General features: G+C 43.1%; 1 pseudogene; it reads left to right on the plus strand.

Annotated features, from left to right (window-relative positions):
- The first annotated feature begins 8,228 nt into the window (after positions 1 to 8,228).
- Positions 8,229 to 21,848, plus strand: part of LOC123157157 (probable histidine kinase 2) — a 35,191-nt pseudogene continuing 21,571 nt past the window's right edge.

Consider the following 21,848-nt stretch of genomic DNA (forward strand, 5'->3'; position numbering starts at 1 on the left):
TGAAAAACTCTTATTCAAGTATCCTTTTATGCTATCCAGAAATTTTACATCATTTCCAATCAACAATATGTCATCCACATATATTATTAGAAATGCTATAGAGCTCCCACTCACTTGTAAGTACATGCTTCTCCAAAAGTCTGTATAAAACCATATGATTTGATCACCTCATCAAAGTGTATATTCCAACTCTGAGATGCTTGCACCAGTCCATAAATGGATCGTTGGAGCTTGCACACTTTGTTAGCACCTTTAGGATCGACAAAACCTTCTGGTTGCATCATATACAACTTTTCTTTAATAAATCCATTAAGGAATGCATTTTTGACATCCATTTGCCAGATTTCATAATCATAAAATGCGGCAATTGCTAACATGATCCAGACAGACTTAAGCATCGCTACGGGTGAGAACGTATCATCGTACTCAACTCCTTGAACTTGTCGAAAACCCTTTGCAACAAGTCGAGCTTTATAGACAGTAACATTACCGTTAGCCTTAATGTTCTTCTTGAAGATACATTTATTCTCTATGGGTCGCCGATCATCGGGAAGATCCACCAAAGTCCACACTTTGTTCTTATACATGGATCCTATCTCAGATTTCATGGCCTCAAGCCATTTATCAGAATCTGGGCTCATCATAACTTCTTCATAGTTTGTAGGTTTGTCATGGTCAAGTAACATAACCTCCTGAATAGGATTACCATACCACTCTGGTGCGGATCGTGCTCTGCCAGACGTATGAGGTTCTGTAGCAACTTGATATGTAGTTTCATGATCTTCATCATTAACTTCCTCTCTAGTTGGTGTAGGCATCACAGGAACAGATTTCTCAGATGAGCTACTTTCCAAATTGAGAGCTGGTACAATTACCTCATCAAGTTCTACTTTCCTCCCACTCACTTCTTTCGAGAGAAACTCCTTCTCTAGAAAGGTTCTGTTCTTAGCAACAAAAATCTTGCCTTCAGACTTGTGGTAGAAGGTGTACCCAATTGTTTCTTTAGGGTAACCTATGAAGACACATTTCTCCGACTTGGGTTTGGCTTATGGGGCTGAAGCCTTTTGACATAAGCATCGCATCCCCAAACTTTAAGAAACGACAGCTTAGGTTTGCTACCAAACAATAGTTCATACGGTGTCGTCTCAACAGACATTGACGGTGCCCTGTTTAAAGTGAATGCAGCTGTCTCTGATGCATAACCCCAAAACGATAGTGGTAAATCGGTAAGAGACATCATAGATCGCACCATATCCAATAAAGTGCGGTTACGACATTCGGACACACCATTATGTTGTGGTGTTCCAGGTGGCGTGAGTTGTGAAACTATTCCACATTGTTTTAAATGAAGGCCAAACTCGTAACTCAAATATTCTCCTCCATGATCAGATCGTAGGAACTTTATTTTCTTGTTACGATGATTCTCCACTTCACTCTAATTTTTTTGAACTTTTCAAGTGTTTCAGACTTGTGTTTCATTAAGTAGATATACCCATATCTGCTCAAATCATCTGTGAAGGTCAGAAAATAATGATAGCCGCCACGAGCGTCAACACTCATTGGACCGCATACATCGATATGTATTATTCCAAATAAGTCAGTAGCTCGTTCCATTGTTCTGGAGAATGGAGTTTTAGTCATCCTGCCCATAAGGCACGGTTTGCAAGTATCAAATGATTCATAATCAAGTGATTCCAAAAGTCCATTTTATCGAGTTTCTTCATGCGCTTTACACCGATATGACCCAAACAACAGTGCCACAAATAAGTTGCACTATCATCGATACAATTGCGATGAAAGACCGAGACTACATCATCGTCGCAACAATCTTTGATCTTGTTTTTGACAAGTAGGAATCTGGCCCAAAAGTGATGGACCATTTCCTGAGGTTACTGCCATATATACATCAGGTCATATATGTCTGGAGGGCCTAAGTTTCCTAGAGAGTTTTGATTGTGGTGGGTGGGTGGGGTAAAATTTGAATCCCGACCCACGTCAGTGCTTGGAGCTTGAAAAATCTCCGAAGTGACTGGTTCAGATCCGGGGAGATCCAAGTGCTCCCCCAATCCTGTACCCGAGCCCGAGTTCGGGGGACTTGGATTCCCACCTAGAGGGAGAGTATCCGGCTCGAGAGGTTCGGAGATCTGAACATATTTGGTTCTCAACATAGGTGGAGAAGTGTCCTCGGCTCGTTCCTCAACAAACACAGCCAGGTGGGTGATCGGCGATCAATAAATCTTCCTCTGGTTGGGCTTAAGCCCGATCCGACCATAATCTGTGGAGACCCCCAGGGTGGCAATGCGGTCTAGCGGCTCGTTAAAGGATGAGACATCTGTCGGATCCATATTTTTGGAGCATTCGAGACCGATGCGGAGACGGTGTTCGACGGTTGTAGGGGGTGTTGTAGGCTTGACGGTCGTATGGGCGCCTACGATGAAACCACCGAGCTGGAGGGTTTGGCCAGAGGTCAGGCTCCTTCTAGAGGTAATGTTGTTGCTGATGACTAGGTGAGCCATAGATCATTTTTTTGGGACTACACAATAGAGCTCTCAATGAAAGCATCAATGTCGGTCTCAAAACCGGCAGATCTCGGGTAGGGGGGCCCAAGTTGTGCGTCTAAGGATCGATGGTAACAGTGGATGAAGGGACACTATGTTTAACCAGGTTCGGGCCCTCTTAAATAAGGTAAAATCCTACGTCCTGCTTGATTGTATTTAATGAGTATAGGGGTTACAAGAGTTGATCTACCTCGAGATCATAATGGCTAAACCCTAACTTGTCTAGCCTATGAGTATTATGAGAATAGCCTCTACGGACTAACCCCTCCGATTTATATACACATCAGAGGGGCCTAGGCTTTGTACAAAGTCAGTTTACAAGGGAAGAAACAATGCATCTATACTCTAATCTTGCTGTCCACGCAAACAGGAGTCCTGCCTGAACACGGAGTGATGGCCCTTAGCTTTATCCTCACGGCCCATCCAGTCTGGCCCACATCCTCGAGCCGGACACCTGAGGACCCCCCAAACCAGGACTCATTCACCCATGCCCTTTCCACCTAAATCAACTAAGAAAAACATGATGAAGAATTTGAACGCTTTGCTGAAATGCTTAGGCCAGTCTTTTTGCGCACTCACTTGACTAATATTTTAAAGATGGCCCCTTATGCAAAAACATGAAAGACATCTTCTCTAATAAAAGAAAGATACCAGAAGCTGAAATCTCCATAATGCCTGCTAATTATTCTTTTAAGGATGGAGTACCTAAAAAACTTGGAGATTCGGGAATACCAACTATACCTTGATCCATCAAAAGAAATTATGTCAAAACTCCTTTGTGTGACTTAGGAGCTGGTGTTAGTGTTATGCCTTCGTCTTTATATAAAAATACTTGATGTGAATAAACTCACACCTTCTGAAATATCTTTGCAAATGGCTGCCATACCTATCGGTATTTTTGAGGATGTCCCTGTTGTTGTTGCGAATGTTACCATTTTAACTAACTTTGTTATACTTGAGATGCCCGAGGAGGACAACATGTCGATTATCCTTGGTAGACCCTTTTTGAATATTGCAGGGGCTGTTATCGATTGCAATAAAATCAAGGTCACTTTTCCTAACAATGTTAATGAGCATACAGTGCATTTTCCTAATAAACAATTCCAAGTGAATGGTATTAATATTATTAAAAATCTCCGACAATCACTATTGGGAGTTTTCAACTACCTCTACCTACTGCCAAAAAGAAATATGATATAATTATTGTTTGGGACATGCATATCCCTATTAAGGTAACTTAGTATTTCATGAAAGTTCTTCGGTTCCATGCTAATAGAATGTGGTTGTTAATAAGACTTGATCAACCTTATTAATGGATCATCTTTGAGATGTATGAAGTTGATGAATTTAATTGTCACTACCTTCTGTCCTTACCTTTTGTTTTCTGTTTTTCTTAGTTAAATAAAATAAAATGTCATGTTTATCCTGTTTTCTGGATTTTCTGTGCAATAAAAATGACCCAAAAATTAAAGTGCTCAGAATACGCTGAAAATTTAATATGATTTTTCTGAATATTTAAAATTGTATCTCATCTATAAAAAAATTCACGTAGTTTACAAATAATGTTTGGTATCGTATCAGAAATGTTTCAACGTGTAACGCAATTTTTTTAATAAATTATTAAAAATATGTTAACCATGTATTTAATAATGTTAAACATATATAGCAAATTATTTTAGATGTATGAGAAAAATATACAATATGCATGTATGGAAAAAAGTAGGCATCAAAACATACATTTCAAGAATTGTTAGCCATGTATTTGAAAAATATGAGACATGTCTAAAAATGTTTTCTAAAACAATCTGGCAGGAGTTGCTTAGCTTGTATTGTCTGTGGGTAGGCCAGGCCCAATAATGGGGTTCTCGTTTTTTCCTCTTTTGGTTTTTTCTTTCCTGATTTCCCACTTTTCTCTTATATTTCTTTCATATTTTTTATGTTATTCTTTTTAATGCTTATTGCTTTATTTTTGTGTGTTTAATTTTCATCACCTTTTGTTTCTTTGGTGGGGCATGGTTAGGGGCACGTATTTTTTTTGAATTACATGAATATATATTCTTACACGCGTGAACAACTATTCTCTAACATATAATTTTTTTGAAATACATGAATACATTTTTGTATGCAGTGAAATTTGTTTTGATGCCAGATGAACATTGTTTATACTTTATATACATGCACATCATTTTTATGTCACAAATCCGTGTCATGAGAATATTTGAGAAAATATTTGACCATTTTGCACATATATTAAACATTTTTTCAAAGGCATGAACATTTATTCTTCGAGTAGTAAAATGTTGATAACATTTTATTATTGCGCAACACATAATTTTTAAATTTTTTTTCAAAGTTATGACAAAGTTTATACAAATTATGAGATTTAATAAAATAAAAACCACTGTATCTGTTAATAGGTCGCGCAATGTCCTACGCAATAGGAGATCCCTTCCCGCGGAGCGAGTGTAGCCACCAGCATGAGTTGTAAATATCACATCCCCAGCCTCGTTATAATGCCTGAAGGACGCAAGAAAGCCCTATCTTCTAGCTTGTGTTTTCACATGTTTCTCACGTTTTTGGTGGCCACTTCGGCAGGGGAGGAGGGCATGGATCAAAGTTGAGGACTAGTTAGACTATATTTTTAGTTTTCTATGTCAGTGGTTGCCGCATCTAGACGGTGAAGGAAATGTCACGCAAAATAAAAGTCACATGGCTCTATCTCTTTCTTGTTATCGTGACCAAGACATACGCATCAGGGAGCACATGGTGTTTTTTTCCTTCAGCATTGTCGGATCTAATTCTGGTGGGTTATCGTCTGGCGCTTTGACCTATCGAGGCCGGAGTGGCCGCAAGTGTGAGGAAAAGGTTGGTTTAGTCCATGGCTCTCCTATTTTCACATTTTTGTTTTCCCGATATTCTTCCCCCGATAGTATGGCATCAAAGTGACGGTTCGAGAACCTGCCTTGTAAGTGGTGTTTCATTGGCCACAATACATTCAACGATCTTAGGTTCTGACCCGTTAGGGTAGGTAGCTCATGCAGCTTTAAAATACCTATTAGGTAGTACAACTTGTGCAAGTTTGATATTCTACGACTTTTTCATTGAAACGAGAGGCAGCAATGTAAAAGAATTTTGATGTAAGTGTTGGTTGAATATTTCTTATCCATGTGTCTGATGTAATTTATCTATTTAATGAATAAAGTCGGATCATTTAGAAAAAATGGCTACAACAGGTGAAGAAGTGGAATATTTGTTGAAACAGACCACTTGCTCACTGAAATTGCCAAAAAAGACCCCCTCCGAGACAAATTGACAAAAAGGACCCCTTCGGCCATGGGGGTCATTTTTGTCAATTTGTCCCAGAGGAGGTCTTTTTTGGCAATTCCAGTGAGCAGGTGGTTTGTTTTGACAAAAAATCGAAGAAGTGAACATTACTCTATATGGGCCAACCCGGTAGCACGGCCCTTTAACTCATTTTGTTAATATATATTTCGGGGAATGCACTTTATATTTAACAAGTTTTAACTTATTGAATAATGATTAAAGAATAGGAAAAACAGTGACAAATGAAAATGCTCACATACGAAATAGAAATGGTTGTATGCATTAAAAATAATCTTCATCTCATGCCTTAAGATATTTGTTCGGTCGGTGTGAAGAAATGACTTGATCTTCACCCAGGATCTTAAATAGACTTCATTTCAAAAAAGTCCATGTATTTATATTTAATTTTTTAGTAGATTTTAGAAAATAATCCTCATGTTTTACACGCAAACAAGAGTTCAAGTATTTTAAGAAGTAGTTCATGCAACTAGATATACTTAAAAATAGTTCTTCTATTTGCTCTAGAAACAAGAGATAAACAACTATATTTTTCTAAAAGTAAACCTCAATGAAGATTTTGAAAATTTGAAAGAAAGAAGAGAGACACACGAATAAAAATAGATAAGAAAAACCAAAGAAAGAAAGAAACAGAAAAAACCATCATGGGTCTCATATAGGGGTCTCTTATGACTTGGAATAGGATTTAACCTTTCTTTGTGTGTGGTGCTCACCATTGTTGTCAGTTCAACTATGTGATGGGAGCTCACTCGGTTCGCGTTTCGGGATGGGGTATGGAACTTTTGGGAAGTCATTTATATTGTATAATCCTGTGACCATTTTTTTGTTTAAAAATAGAAAAAAGGGCAGTCATCTTATAAAGTTGCAAAACATAAATCATTTGATGCATTGTAATTTTGGCACGACATTGACAACCTTGCATTAGCAACCCCATTAGCAATAGCTGAAACTGCAGGAGTAAGATCTTGATTACTAACACTATTCCCATATGCATGAGTGATAAATAATTAAATATCCTCGCGAGAGTATAACAGCATCAGTTCTTGTCTTGTTTGCAGAGCTCAAGAACAATCCTTGCGATCTTCGGCTTTGGTATCGGCTTCGTCAGGTGAAGATCCATCCCAGCTTCGATGGCCTCCCGCAGCCCTTCCTCTAGGGAATTCGTCATCAGTGCAATGATCGGGGTGCGGACGCCGTGTCGGCTTTCTTCCTCACGGATGCGCCTCGTCGCCTCATAGCCATTCATCACCGGCATCTGAAACAAAAAAAATCGAGTCCTTTTAGCTGATTATCTGGTTGTATCTGCTATCCTTTTAGCTAGATCCCATTTAGAAAGAAACTGTGCCCATCAAAATGAGTCTATTTAGTGTACATGCATATATCAAAATCAATCAGAGAGATCCACTAACTACAATATGCAAGGAAGAGCTATGTATGTGTCTTGTCTTCTTATCAGAGTATAGGTGACATGGTGTATGCTCTCACACAAACCATCCTACATGTTGCACACTCGACACACAAGTGGAACACACGATGTCGCGTGCGTGCGGACAAAATAATGGCACATCCCCGTCCCGTGCTTGGAGATTTCCAGCTAATGATCCACTAACGAGTTGAGTTTGAACTAGTAAGACCTGATTATTTGTTTTCATTTTTTTGAGGAAAGGACCTGATTCATCTCAGCTGTCCTTGACTCCCGGTAACGGAGCCACTTCAACATAAGTCGAGCCTGGGCTCTATATTTAGCATCAAACGTAACAAAGAGTTTTCTCAAAAAAAAAAACGTAACAAAGAGTTACCTTAACAAAACTAATAATTCTACTATCTAAGACAGGAAGCTAATTGATCCTTGGACACTTGCACAACAGGATGGCGATCGTCTGGCTGGCAACACTGCTCCCGTGCAAGGCTGTGCCCAAATGGGAGGAAAATATAATTTATTAGGCCCTGATTTGGCAATTGATTGCCAGATCGCGTACTATCCTTTTTTCTATCACAACGTTTGTCTATACCGGGCCACACATTGATATTAGATAGGAAAAGTAAATATCAATATTTTAAATAATAAATACCTATATTTTACATATTAAATACTGATTTTTTATTGTGGTGCAGGAAAAAATATCACTTTTTTCTGTGATGCAGGAACACAATTCCACTATACATGGTAAATAGACCGTGACGGTGGATTTGGAAAACCAGCGGCGCTCCAAGCCCACAAGTGTAATCCCCCGAGCATCTATAAAAGGCCGCCCACCTTAGAAAGGATTATTCACCGGCACCTAAGAGAGATTTCCTTCCTGTAGAATACTTTACAATACTTTCAGGATGGCTGTATAGGTTGGCAAGTGGGTTAGTTTCTTCAAAAATTCTTGTGTTTTAATCCCACTGGTATGAAACACCACTTCATGTACATGGCTTCTTTTTATGAAACTCATGGCTAATATTGTTATTCTACATAAACTCAATGGCTCTTTTTATTTCTTGATTGTTTTCCCTTGCATATCCACTGTTTGCTTACCCGACTGACAAGTAGATCCATATGGTTTATATGCTTGCACATCCATAGATTTGTTTGCGATGTTCAAAAGCAAATCTACTAATTTTTTTATCTTGTAATTAAACTGTTGTTCCGTACATTATAGATACCTTCCTAAATTTGTAAAGTAGGCGTAGACTTGAAAAGTAGATCTAACCGGTTCTCATCTTTGATGCTTCAGTTCATATAATACATATATCCTCGCACACGAGTCAGACGTACGCTATCTCCTTTCCTTAGATAGTGATGAAAACTAGATCTATGAGGTTTCATCTTGTAATTAAAATTGCTCTCCGTACAATACGGATATCTTTCACGTGTGTTTTAGGCGTCGAATCGAAAAGTATATAGTTTTCTTCTTGTGATTAGGAATCTGTTCCGTACAATATAGATATCCTTTCACGTGTGTAAGGCGTGGACTCCAAAGTAGTTCTACATAGTTTTCATCATTACATAGTTATACTTATGCTCCGTACAACATGGATATCCCCACATGCGTGAGGCAAAGCCCACTCTTGACATAATTACCAGAAGAACTCTCTTTTGTCGTATGCTCATATATCGCTCTTCATGCAGCGGCGGCGCTGGGGTCTTCCTGGGTATTCCCTGGAAAACCCAAGATTTAGGCCCAATTTTTTTTTTCAATATACATACGTTATTTTGGCCTAGTCCAAACAGAGGAAAAAGCGAGCCACGCAGCGAACCAGACAGACAACCGAGCGGTGTCTGGTTGGTTGCGCAACTCGCGTGGGCGGGGAGCCAAGCAGGCGAGCGCCTCTCGTCCTCTCCCAGCCAAGCAGTTCCCACTTCCCAGTCTTCCTCCTCGGATGCCCCGATTCCCAATACCAATCCTAGCGGCGGTGGGCGGCAGCGATTCCAGGTCCGACCGGCCCTCTCCTTCCCTCCCCTCGGGCCTCGGCCTCCGGCTCCGCCCCTCCCCTCCGCGAAATGCATCTGGTCCGCCTCCGGTCAGGGCGTCCCGCCGGCGACCGGTCCCAGTCCCGCATCTGCCGTCAGGCCGTCTCCTCCGCAAGGCGTCAGTCCGCCTTCGAGATCCGGCCTCCGGCCTCCAGTGGCCCCTGCTGACTTGACTCCCTCCACGGCTAACCGTCTCCTCCAGCTGACCAGCTCCAAGGTATTTTTTGCCTTTTTGCCCTGTGTATTTTGTAAGAAATATGAAGATTTGTGTGTAAACTGAAATTGAACTAAATGGGCATTGAAGTTTGAAGAAGAAGGATGTTTATGTGATGGATTTGATGCCAAAATGCAAATGCCACTTATTTCTACTTTGTTTATGTGATTGTGATGTGGATCAAGAAGAAGGATGTTAGCTTGTTTGAATTGTGGGAAAAATCTTCAAAGGCAAGGAAAATAAGTTCTACATCCACACCAATTGCTCTTTCCGTTGAGGTTGAGTGAAACCTACAGCTAGCACTAGTGCATACACATGACGAAGCTCAATCAAGTGAAGGATAAAAATGTCATCAATCTGTTCCAAAAAGGCGACCGCAGAGTTATATTGTAAGAAGGATATCATCACTTTATCAATCAAAAGGTACTTATGTATTCATGTCATTATGGTCTGATACATTGAAATATTGCTATTGACGTTATGCTAGTGTTGTTTTGTTCATATATTGCTACTGTTGTGTTGTTTGGTTCATATACTACATTTAGAGCAAAAAAAATTTGGATGAATACCCAGCCTTCATTTCCTGGCGCCGCCACTGTCTTCATGTCGTTGTATTAAACATATCGATGGAATGTCACGACAAATGTTGCCGTTAGGTGAGCGTAAAGACCCAGAATATTACCTTACCACTTGAATCTATTAGTGGAATATCACTACAAACGATACCACTAGATTATTGAAAATGCTCGGAATCTTGAGTTATTGCTTGCATGCCGATGGATTGCCACAGCGAATATCGATTGAATGTGACGACAAATGTCACCGTTAGATGAGTTGAAACATGTTGCAAGGCCACTTGTCGCGGCCTTGTAAGCCAAAAAAACATTTTGAATTAATAACTATGCAATATTTTATTTTATTTTTTACTCATTGTGAGTGTGTTTGATGTCACGTAGATTATTGCCCATGGAGTGGTCGTGATTACGGTGGTTGTCGCGTACTCTTCGTCTCCTCTCACATAAATAATGCCGCGCGTAGCGCCGCCACGAGCGATGTGAAGGTGTCGCTGGCGCATGTCGCCGCCGGCATGCAGTCTCTCATGGAAGCCAACCACTCCGCCACCATGGTCGCACACTCTTTGCAGATCCCTAGCAACAAATCATCTCATTTCTGACAGGTAATTTACCGAGCATCCCTATGGTTTAACTTTGCCTTCTTCTTTTTGCAATCGTAACTAATTTCAACACGTATGTGCCCTTCCTTTTTTGAACCACGATTACTTTCTTACTTTGAATAACAATCTTTAATGACCACCCAGGCCGACGTGGTAACTTGTTTTTTTTTCTGAGGGGTGGTAACTTGTTAATACGTATGATCTTATTTGATTTGCCGTATAAATGTGCGCATTGATATGTATATATACGCATGCACATACACAGACAAATAAGTATCTTTTTGCATGTATATAAATTCTATGTATATGTGAGAAATATGGCACGTCCCAATACATTCAATTTCACCACTTGAATTACTCATGTACATATATGTTTATGTGTTTACCTGACAGGTGGGATCACATCTGTTCATGGCGTTGGCCATGCAGCCTCAGGTGGCCGAGATGTCATACACCAGCGTGAACGGCACCACGTTGACATACTACCGCGCCGAGGACGGTCAGCAGACAGCGAAGCTCGTGAGCCAACGCCGCAAATGGTACACCGAGCAGGCGGTTGATCCGGTGACCGGCCGTCTCACCGGCCACCCCGTCCCAGCGACGAGGCCGGAGCACCTGCCCAACGCGACACAGCTCATCGCCGCCGCCAACAGCGGCTCACCCGCGGCGCTCCAGGCCGGGTGGGTCCACTCCAGCGTCCAGGTGGTGGTCTTCTCTGCGCCGGTCGGCCAGACCGCCGTGGTCTCCGCTGTCGTACACGCTGTGTTTTGATTTTCGGCCGAAAAAAATGGATTTCGGCCGAATTTCGGCCATCTCGGCCTGGGGCGAAAAGTATATTTAGACCGAAATTGCTCAAATTTGACAAAATTTGGTCAAATTTAAGTTAAATTGCAGTCAAATTTTGATCAAATTTCAGCCGAAAATTTTGAAAATGACCGAAATTCGGCCATCTCGACGTCCTGACGATCACTAGCCTGGGCACCGCGGCCGATCCGGCCGCGGACACTTACTGCGCGATCACCGACAAGCACAGGGGCACGGCGAAGGTTTATAAGCCTTTCGCTCGTGGGAGGCCCGGCCACGGCGCGAAGCTGATGAAGACCTTGTTCTCGGATAGCAACTGCACCGCGTCCGCCATTGACAAGCCCGGTATCGTGATCCACAGCGTCGGGTCGGACCAAGTTGGGTGCACGAGCTTCGACCTCTCCGGCGTGAACCTGGTAACACCCTGTCCATCTAGCATCCATCACAAGCCATCGTCCATATATGCGTATCTAACACATAAGTACTAAATTTAAGCTTATAATTAACTAATGACACCACATCATAGAACGTGCATTAAGGTGGCAAGTATCTGCGAAATATTCGCAGCAAATGTCATCGACTTCTCAAGAAGAAAAAGTTATGTAAAAGAGAAAGCTCAAAAGTTTCCAAATCAACGGCCCAGTCAAAGTGATTCGCCTATATATTCTCATCCCAGATCCGAAGATTATCCTCTCCATGAAAATTTTGTTTCCTTCTTCGCAGTAGCACACATATGTATGTCTAAAAATTTGATCTGGCAACATCGTACAAACAATTATGTACGGTTGTATTTCTTCTTGTTCTCCAGGGAGTCTGGCTATTGCTCAGCGAGTTGAGCGGGGCAACCAAGGTCCGACGGATCGGGGTGGCCGTCGTGTGCATCGTGTGTGCAGTCACGATAGTGGCAATGGTGGTGTGCTTCCTCATGCACGTGTGTTGTGGAAGGTCGGGGCGCGGGAGGTCGTGCTGGAGGCCGACCTAGTGCAACAGAAGGAAGCGCTCCAGCAAACGGAGCGCAAGAGCATGAACAAGAGCAATGCCTTCGTCCGCGCTAGCCACGACATCCGCTCCTCGCTCGCTGCTGTCGCCGGACTCATCGAGATCTCCCGGTCGGAGGCCCTCGGCAAGACCAACCTCATCTATAACCTCAACCAGATGGATGTCGGCACCAATAAGCTCTTCGTCTTCGGTTAGTCCACAACCATGGCCCTACTTACCATCCATACATATCATTCCCATGTATAGGACTATTTAGTACTAGATCCTGACCATAGCATTATAATTTTGCATATTGTAAAAGCGAAGTTTCCTCAAATAATTTGTTTACAATTTTAGTTGTAGAAGTGTCCAAGAGCTCAATTCTACGTTTTAAATATAACATTTGCTTATAATTTCTAGAATATTTAAGGAATCATTCTCTGTTCGGTAAAGGATTAATATTTGATTTACAAAAAAGAATTATTTTTTCTAAAAATATTAAAATATAGGATAGTTGAAATGGAGCTATCACATATGAATATCTTAGCGGCCAGTAAACACACCATGTTCTAATACTGTTTTATCGTCAAATTTCTGGTTAGGAAAAATTTCGCTGCATTTACGTACCATGTACCATGTTATCGTGCCTTTCATTTATGCATAAGCGATAAATTTATTATTCGAGAAAAATGAACTTTACACCATCTATGTGTTTTCAGCTGAGCATCTGTTGACTTAATTATCATCCATATATATATATTTATACATGCCTATGTTACTTTCAGATATTCTTAACACGATACTGGACATGGGCAAGTTGGAGTCTGGAAAGATACAGCTAGAAGAGGTCGAGTTCAGGATGGCACATGTCCTCGAGGAATCCATGGACCTGGCGAACGTCATTGGAATGTCAGGAGGTGTCGAGGTGATCTGGGACCCTTGCGACTTCTCCATGCTCCGGTGCACCGCTACCGTCGGTGACTGTAAACGTGTCAAGCAGATCCTCGACAACCTTCTCGGCAACGCCATCAAGTTCACGCACGAAGGCCATGTCATGCTCCGGGCGTGGGCCAACCGCCTCGTCATAAGGGGCTCCATGATCAGCACCCCGTCGAGGTTTGCGCCCCGCTGTCGTGCCGCTAGGGTCTTCGGTCGGCTACTTGGAAAGAGTGAGAATTGTGCCGAACAGAATGGCGGCTTGTCCTTGAAAATTGATCCTGATTCGGTTGAGTTTTATTTTGAGGTTGTTGACACTGGTGTTGGGATACCTGATGAGAGGAGGGAGTCTGTGTTTGACAACTACGTTCAAGTGAAGGCTGGGCATGGTGGCACCGGGCTCGGACTTGGAATTGTGCAATCATTTGTAAGCGATCTCATCTTTCTGCTCTCAAGTGCATCAATGTATATTTTTCGCTTTTGAATTGCCACTTCCTAAACTTTTATCTAAATTTACACACTCCAAAGTCTAAAATTGTATTAAGGGCCTTGCTTCGGTAGACCCCCCCCCCCCCCCCCAACAAAACGTAGAAGGGCAGAATTGGCATACGAAAGAAACGTATGCCCACCTCGTATTGTACAGCTCTGCCGGGCATACGTATACCGCGCGCATGAAAAAAAAAGTACCCATGATCTGGGCCCGCCCCCATCTTCTCGCCCGCCCATCTAGTCGCCCGTCCGCTAATCACGGTATTTCCAGAGTTGGCGATCGCCGCCGCAGCGGATCGCCGCCGTCCGAACCCCGTGCGAGGCCACCCTCGCCGTCCCAACGTCGCCCGTCGCCGCCCTCGGCGTCTGGACGTCGCCCGCCGCCGCCCCCGTCGCCGCATCTCACCGTCCCAACTTCACCCGTCGCCGCATCTCACCGTCCCAACGTCGCCCGTCGCCGCATCTCACCGTCGTCCGACGACGCGGACGTGAAGGGCCCGACGTCTGACGCTGCCCTCGCCGCCCGAACCCCGTCCGACACCGCCCTCGCCGTCGCAACGTCGTTCGTCGCCACATCTAACCGTCGTCGTTGTACGCCGGGGACGTGAAGGGCCTGACGTCTGACGCCGCCTCCGCAGCACTGTCGTCGAACGTCGTCGACGTCTACACCGCAGGCCAAGGTTTGTCATGCCCGTCATCTAAACCTAGCGGGATAGATACAGGTTTCGCGTGAGGAATACATGCATGCAAACTCATTTTTTTATTTTTCTTTTTTTGCAAATAAGTTGCGTTGGGCACTAAATTCGTTTACAGTACATGAACGAGTAATTACACAGTTGATGCAGACTGGTCATTCATTTGTGCTGCCCGTAACTGCGCATGCGTGGTGTTGTGTGTTTTCTACTGGATAATAGATGTAGTAATGAGCTGGAATGAAAGTAGTAATAGCAGTACTAAAAAAATTGTTTTTCTGGAGGGTAGGCTTGAGCCTGTTTAAGCCTGTCTAGTAGACTCGCCGCTGGATAGAAGTGAGGGCTAGTTCATGCATGTACGGATTTAGGGTTTAGGGTTCATCAAAACCTCCCGCCGCAGCGCCTCCTCTACGGACTAGGGCATGATTTACAGAACTAGCGTTGCTTTGGGCATGATGCATTGTACTAAACCTAACACACGATGTTTTGCAGTTCTGTGAGTTAGGCGTGTTGACATGGACGAAGAATCTGCATTCGGGAGGGACGAGAATGGTACTGATAAGGTGACTAAGACCAATAACGATAACTTGAACGAAGATGATGACATCAGCGACAACGATTCCGTCTCGTCATATGATATCTTACCTCCGGAGGATTTTGATAATAATGAACATGGCGCAAATAGCGAAAACGTAAGTGCCGTATATTTTTTTTATTTTCGAAATTGCAAAGTATGGCATGGCTAACTGTATATCTTTGTGTACAAATTTCCAGGAAGATGTGGATGTTGACAATGTGCAACATAGTTGGCAGGAATCATTTACAGATAACTTGAGCCAGGTTAGTTGATAGATGTTGTACATGGATCAATAGTATGATTTAAATGATAATAATTGACATATATATTTTGAAATGAATGTTGTAGGAGGAGTCAGATGGTCCGAGCGTTGATCACGATGAGGGAGAGATCGATATTGAGGAGGCTCAAAGGCAGCAGAAGATGCTTGAGACACATTGGAAGGTCATGGCTATGACCTTTCGGTCGCAAGGGGATGCATACATATTCTAGAACAATCACGCCAGAGAACACGGGTTTAGCATAAGGAAACAGAAGGTGAAACGAGGTGCTTCGGGAATGATCCGGTACCGGCGGTTTCTTTGCTCCAGGGCTGGGAGAAGGCAGAGCAAGTTCATAACCATGGAGGGCCGCAAGCGCAGGCTTAGACCGGAGACTCGTTGTGACTGCGGTGCACATATGGTGGTGAAGCTGGACAGAGAACGTGGCGTTTGGTTCGTCGCATCATTCGTGGATGATCACAACCACGCGATGGCTCGGCCCGACGAGGTTTGTTTTTTATGGTCACACAGACGGATCGGAGATGGGCAGAGGGCCGAGATATTGGCCATGGAAGCGGCCGGGATAAGAAAGCATATTATAATGGACAACTTCATCAGCAGATACGGTTCGTACGATAAGTGCGGGCTTATCAGGAGGGACATTTACAATCTTTGTTGCAGAGAAAAAATGAGGCTCATTGCAAAGGGTGATGCAGAGACGGCAGTTGGCATTATGAGGAGTAGGAAGGAGAAGGACCCTGAGTTTTTTTTTTGAGTATGTGCGTGACAAGGAAGGGCGACTGAAGAGTATGTTCTGGTGCGATGCACAGTCGCGGAGGGACTATCAGGACTACGGAGATGTGGTCGTGTTTGATAGCACGTATAAGATGAACAGATACGGTATGCCGTTCGTCCCCTTTGTAGGAGTTAACAACCACCGTTGCACCACAGTGTTTGGTTGTGCCATCATTGCTGACGAGACGGAAGGGACATACGTGTGGCTGTTGCAGACATTTATGAAGGCAAACTGTCAGGTGAAGCCAAAGTCAATAATCACAGACGGTGACGCTGCAATGATCCGGGCTATTCGGACCGTCCTTTCAGATGTTTTCCATCGTCTTTGTTCGTGGCATATCGAGAAAAATATGCAGAGGCACCTGCATTACAAGTCACTGGATGAGTTCAGATCGCTCCTGTACTATGCCACCTCTCAAGCGAACTTTGAGCAGAGATGGAAAACTTTCTATGATAAGTGGAAGACGGATAGAACTGAAGAGTGGCTTGACAGGATGTACAGGAAGAGGAGACTGTGGGCAGCTTCATATCTTTCCGATGGTTTTTTTCTTGGTATGCGAAGTAACCAGAGGAGTGAAAGCCTCAACTCCTGCCTTCACCTTCACCTGGACTACGGTATGACAATTATTGATTTGGTGGTGCATTATGAGAACTGTATAGTTCGCCTGCGTGAGAACGAGGCGTACGATGACTGCGAGGCATTCCAGAAGGAACCACCGTCTGTTACTGAATATAAAGTCCTTGAGGAGCATGCCGCCAAAGTATTCACACCTGCTAATTTCTACATCTTGCAAGATGATTTGCATAAGATGGGTCAGCTGGAGATATTTCAGACGCTCGTGGGAATTGGGCGTGAGACATTCATTGTGACATGGAAGGATAACCACAAGTTTAGGTATAATGTTGTTTATGAACCAGGTAACTCAGAAGAAACTATTACATGCAGTTGTCTTAGGATGGTTCGGAAAGGGCTGCCATGCAAACACATTCTGTTTGTTCTCCATCATCTGAATTTAACTGAAATACCAAAGTGTTGTGTCCTTCATCGGTTGTCCAAACATGCAAGAGATGGGTTGCCTGTGCAGAGGAAGAGTGATATGTTTGGATGGGGTTGGTCAGGGCCATTGGAGAGAGAACGGTATAGTGCAATATCCATTAAAACCGCACAAGCTGCTCATGTTGCAGCAAATGATCCCTTCTTGTTCGATGAGTTGATGAAGTGTCTAGACAACATAATAGCACAGAAAAAGATTTCAGAGGAGGAACTTATAGGAAGTAGAAGGTATGCTATGCTGAAGAAGGAGGCAAGTCAAGTGCAACAAGTTGAGCCTGGTATTGGTGATCCTCAGAAAGTTTCGACGAAGGGTGCACCTAAGAAGGGGCGGTCAAAGGGGGGCCCCGGCATTACAAAGAATGGTAGGCCAAAAGATTTTACAGAGAAGAAAAGTGGTCCTTTGTGCAGTTTGTGTAGTCAAGCAGGTCATAATAAGGCTACATGTCATTTGAACGAGAAGTAAGATGTTATCTTCTTATTGTTGTTATGTTCCTACTTTGATTTTAGCAACTATATTTGCTCACCAATTCTTTATGTTTTGTTCAGGAACTGGGCGTAGGTACAGATGCAGGTTGGTTTGTACGAAGAATAAAAGTGGTCGCACGAACCTTTGTCGTTTTTTATTCGTACGTGTCTGCAAGAAAACTTGATAAGTTATTTGTTTGTGTTTTGATAAAAGATATATGTAATAAATTTGGAGATGACATTGCATATGTTATACTACCTGGGCATAATGATGATTTTGTTTGCTGTTTGCTACCTGGGCATATATGTTGTACTGATGATGATTTTGTTTGATGTTGTTTCTGGCCGCTACTTTCTGCCAAAATAATTGAAAAAGTGAAGGTTTAAAAAAAAATGCCCGACCACCGCTGCTGGGCCCATAGTAGCTTACGGAAGCTACCCAAATCAAGCCTAAAGGCGACTCGGGCGGCCGATCGAGCCCACTAGCGGGCCCAGCAGCGGGGTCCAACGGGGCGCACGGGGATAATAAGAGAGGAGTTCGAAAGGGGGGCGGAGGCAGCTATTTAAGCCGCTCCTGGCGCCCCCCCGCTTCCGAGGTGGGACTAAAACTTGGGCGCTGCCCCGCGCGGGCGAGGGGAGGGGGCGTGGGCCGGGGGAGGGGCGAGGGGAGGGGGGCTTGGGCCGGGGGAGGAGCCCCGCGCGGGCGAGGGGAGAGGCCGTGGGCCGGGGAAGGAGCCCCGCGCGGGCGAGGGAGGGCCAGCACGTTTTTTTATATATTTTTTCTTTTTCTTTTTCTTTACTTATTTTAATTTGCTGAACTTTTTATAAAATACGTGAACTATATTTGAAAAAACTATTTTTATTTTTCTTGAACTATTTTGTATTTCCTGAACTAGTTATAAAATTTCATTAACTTATTCAAATCCGTGAACTTTCAATGAAAGAAAAAGAAAAGAAAAAGAAAAAGAAAAAGAAAAAACGAACCAGAAAAAAAATTAAAAAAACGTGCTGGCCCTCCCTCGCCCGCGCGGGGCAACTCCCCCGGCCCACGGCCTCTCCCCGCGCCCCTCCCGCGGCCCACGCCCCCTCCCCCTCGCCCGCGCGGGGTAACGCCCAAGTTTTAGTCCCACCTCGGAAGCGGGGGGGCGCCAGGAGCGGCTTAAATAGCTGCCTCCGCCCCCCCTTTCGAACTCCTCTCGTATTATCCCCGTGCGCCCCGTTGGACCCCGCTGCTGGGCCCGCTAGTGCGCTCGATCGGCCACCCGAGTCGCCTCTGGGCTTGATTTGGGTAGCTTCCGTAAGCTACTATGGGCCCAGCAGCGGTGGTCGGGCATTTTTTTTAAAAAACTTCACTTTATTTTGGCAGAAAATAGCGGCTGCAAACAACAGCCCGCACTGACCACGTCACATTTATTTAGTTGCGACAAATGGCAAACAGTGCATAATACAAAGTGCGTACATAACATGTTCAAAAATCATCACCCACGATGCTGCAAGTAAGAGTGATATTGTAGCAGACCACATCACATTTATTTAGTTGCGAAACATGCTAAACCATGCCGCAGATAAGAGTAATATTGTAGCAAATACCAACCACTGCAAATATATAGATGTCTTAATATGTAAATTGTATCAAGATACCGACAACGGCACATTTATTTAGTGGAGATAATAGCCAACACCCCATCCTCCTACTCATTTGGTCTCCATGATCTTGAGGATCTTCTCTTTCACTACTTCCTTCGTGTTGCACTCTGAAAAAAGTATTTCAGCTAGAATGCGTCCCCTTGAAGCATTAATCTCATCTTGATCGAACTCAAATGCCCAACCATCTCCGTCCCAGTGTTGAACGTATTTCACCACGAAAAGACCACAAGAGACTCTGCAAGAAACCACAAGTCAGTTATTGATGGATCATACAAGTACATACTAATTCAACATTTGCAACATACCCGTCTTTTTGTGACGGCATATTGTACTCCCTTATTGGCCAGGAAGATACATCATGATGATCCGTTTCAATAAGAGCATTCACCTCCTTTGTATCAATAGCTATCTCTGCCCTCTGAAATAAAATTGACAAATCCATATGAAGTACTTTTCGAAGAAATATATATTGTTTTATGTAACATTGTAAGCTTACCAGCTTAGCAATCTTTGCAAGAACTCTTTTGCTGCATTTACCAGTAGAGTTTAATACTTGAAACTCTTTTTTCTTGTTGTGCATAAGAACTGTTATCCAATGATTTTCTTCCACATGAAAAGGAAAGTATGCCTACAACAAAGTTTATTCATGTTGGTGTACACACAGATATACTACGAATGATCATACTAAACTGAAGTACCTTATCTTTGATGAAATACTCTTCAGTAACTCTAGACACCATTTTAGTTTGGTTTGTGAAATGATCCATAAAATGCCTCTTAGAGTGGACAACCTTTCCATCAGCACGAAGAATAAGCCAGTGGGACACCCAAGATGATAATATGTGACGGTCAGCACGAGGATTATGGGTCTTCATATGGTTGCAATAACAATTGATGACCTACAAAATAACATAACAGCAATACGCCTATTAGATAATTTATATGCAAATGACATGTCCAACTTAATAACTTATTGCTAATACTTACACCGCCATGCAACCATTTTTTCGAAATGATGGCTTCAAGCATATGAGGTGTACATGTTTCCCCACCAATTCCCGTCATGTGCACGACAGTTTTCCTGCGAAGCTTCTCCGAGTCTGCCAGTGTCCGGATATAAGTCTTTGCGGCCTCTATGTGATCCTCATTAATGTAATCAGTATTAATCATAGCAGCTCTTATACCAAACAGACCTAAAATAGTAAGAAACAATGAGTTAATAAAGTGTGCATGCAAGGACAGAAGTATGTTGCTACAATAATCTACTTAGCACTTACTTTTCTTTGCACGTTTACGTCCACCGTTCTGCTGGTAAGGTGAAAGGCAATATTTTGACTGTTTCCTCTTGTGTTTCCCATCATTCTCCTTCCCATCATTCTCCTTCCCATCATTCTCCTTCTCATCAGTCTCTTTCCCATCACTCTCCTGAGTGCCACTTTCTTTCGCATTTTTAATACGGGTGTTCAGACTATCCATACTAAACTCCTCAGATTTATCGGTGCTAGACCCGTCTGACACTTCATTCATATTCTTGGGGGTTGAAGTAAAAGGTGGAAATTCATTCGTGGCTACCGTCTCAAGAGATGGGTCGGGTGAATTACCGTTGTCATAAATAACGAAGGGGTCGCCTTCATCTCCTGTACCAGGTGTGTTGTGATGCACACCTTTATCACGCGCCAATTTCTTCCCGTTCCCGGTGGTGAAGGATGCATCCACCCTGTTGTCCATGTCTTCTTTTGCGGGAGTTGATTTTACATCTGTCCAATATTTTGATTTATATTTTGCTGGACCATACTTCCCCATCCACGCTTCACTATGCTCCACAAACTCAATGTCATCACGAAACCCCATGAAGGCAAGACCTTCCTTCTCTAGCTTCTGCACTACAATCTGCAATGACACATCGAAATTATTTATTACATGCATAAATTATCAATAATCCCATGCAAACTGAAATACACATCAGTATTTACCTCAGCACATTTTTCAGGGAGCAGTCTAATTTCTTTTTGCATATCTTTGATGCATTTCATCACTTGATCTAATGTAGTATCCCTGCTGGAAGAAGCCTCATCTCTATTATCTTTCATTCTTTGGGCACGATCTGTTCCATCTTCTTGCTCTAATTCTTCCTCTGCCTTTCTTCCTTGCTGAGCAATTAATGTCTGTCTGTACTTCTCACTTATCACGTCATCAATCTGTTACATATTAAATCAATATAAATTTCTTAACACATAAATAGCAACATAATTGCATGCAGTTGGAACCATTAAAACTTACCGTCCCATTACCACGGCCGTATGCCGTGTCGTACGCGTCACGCTTCATAGCCTCATCTTCTGACCAATTGACCATCAACGGATACTCATGAGCTAGTGGATCAAATGCCTCTTCATCCAGTGGCTG

This window comes from Triticum aestivum, chromosome 7B (assembly GCF_018294505.1).
Source record: "Triticum aestivum cultivar Chinese Spring chromosome 7B, IWGSC CS RefSeq v2.1, whole genome shotgun sequence".
Taxonomy (NCBI): Eukaryota; Viridiplantae; Streptophyta; class Magnoliopsida; order Poales; family Poaceae; genus Triticum; species Triticum aestivum.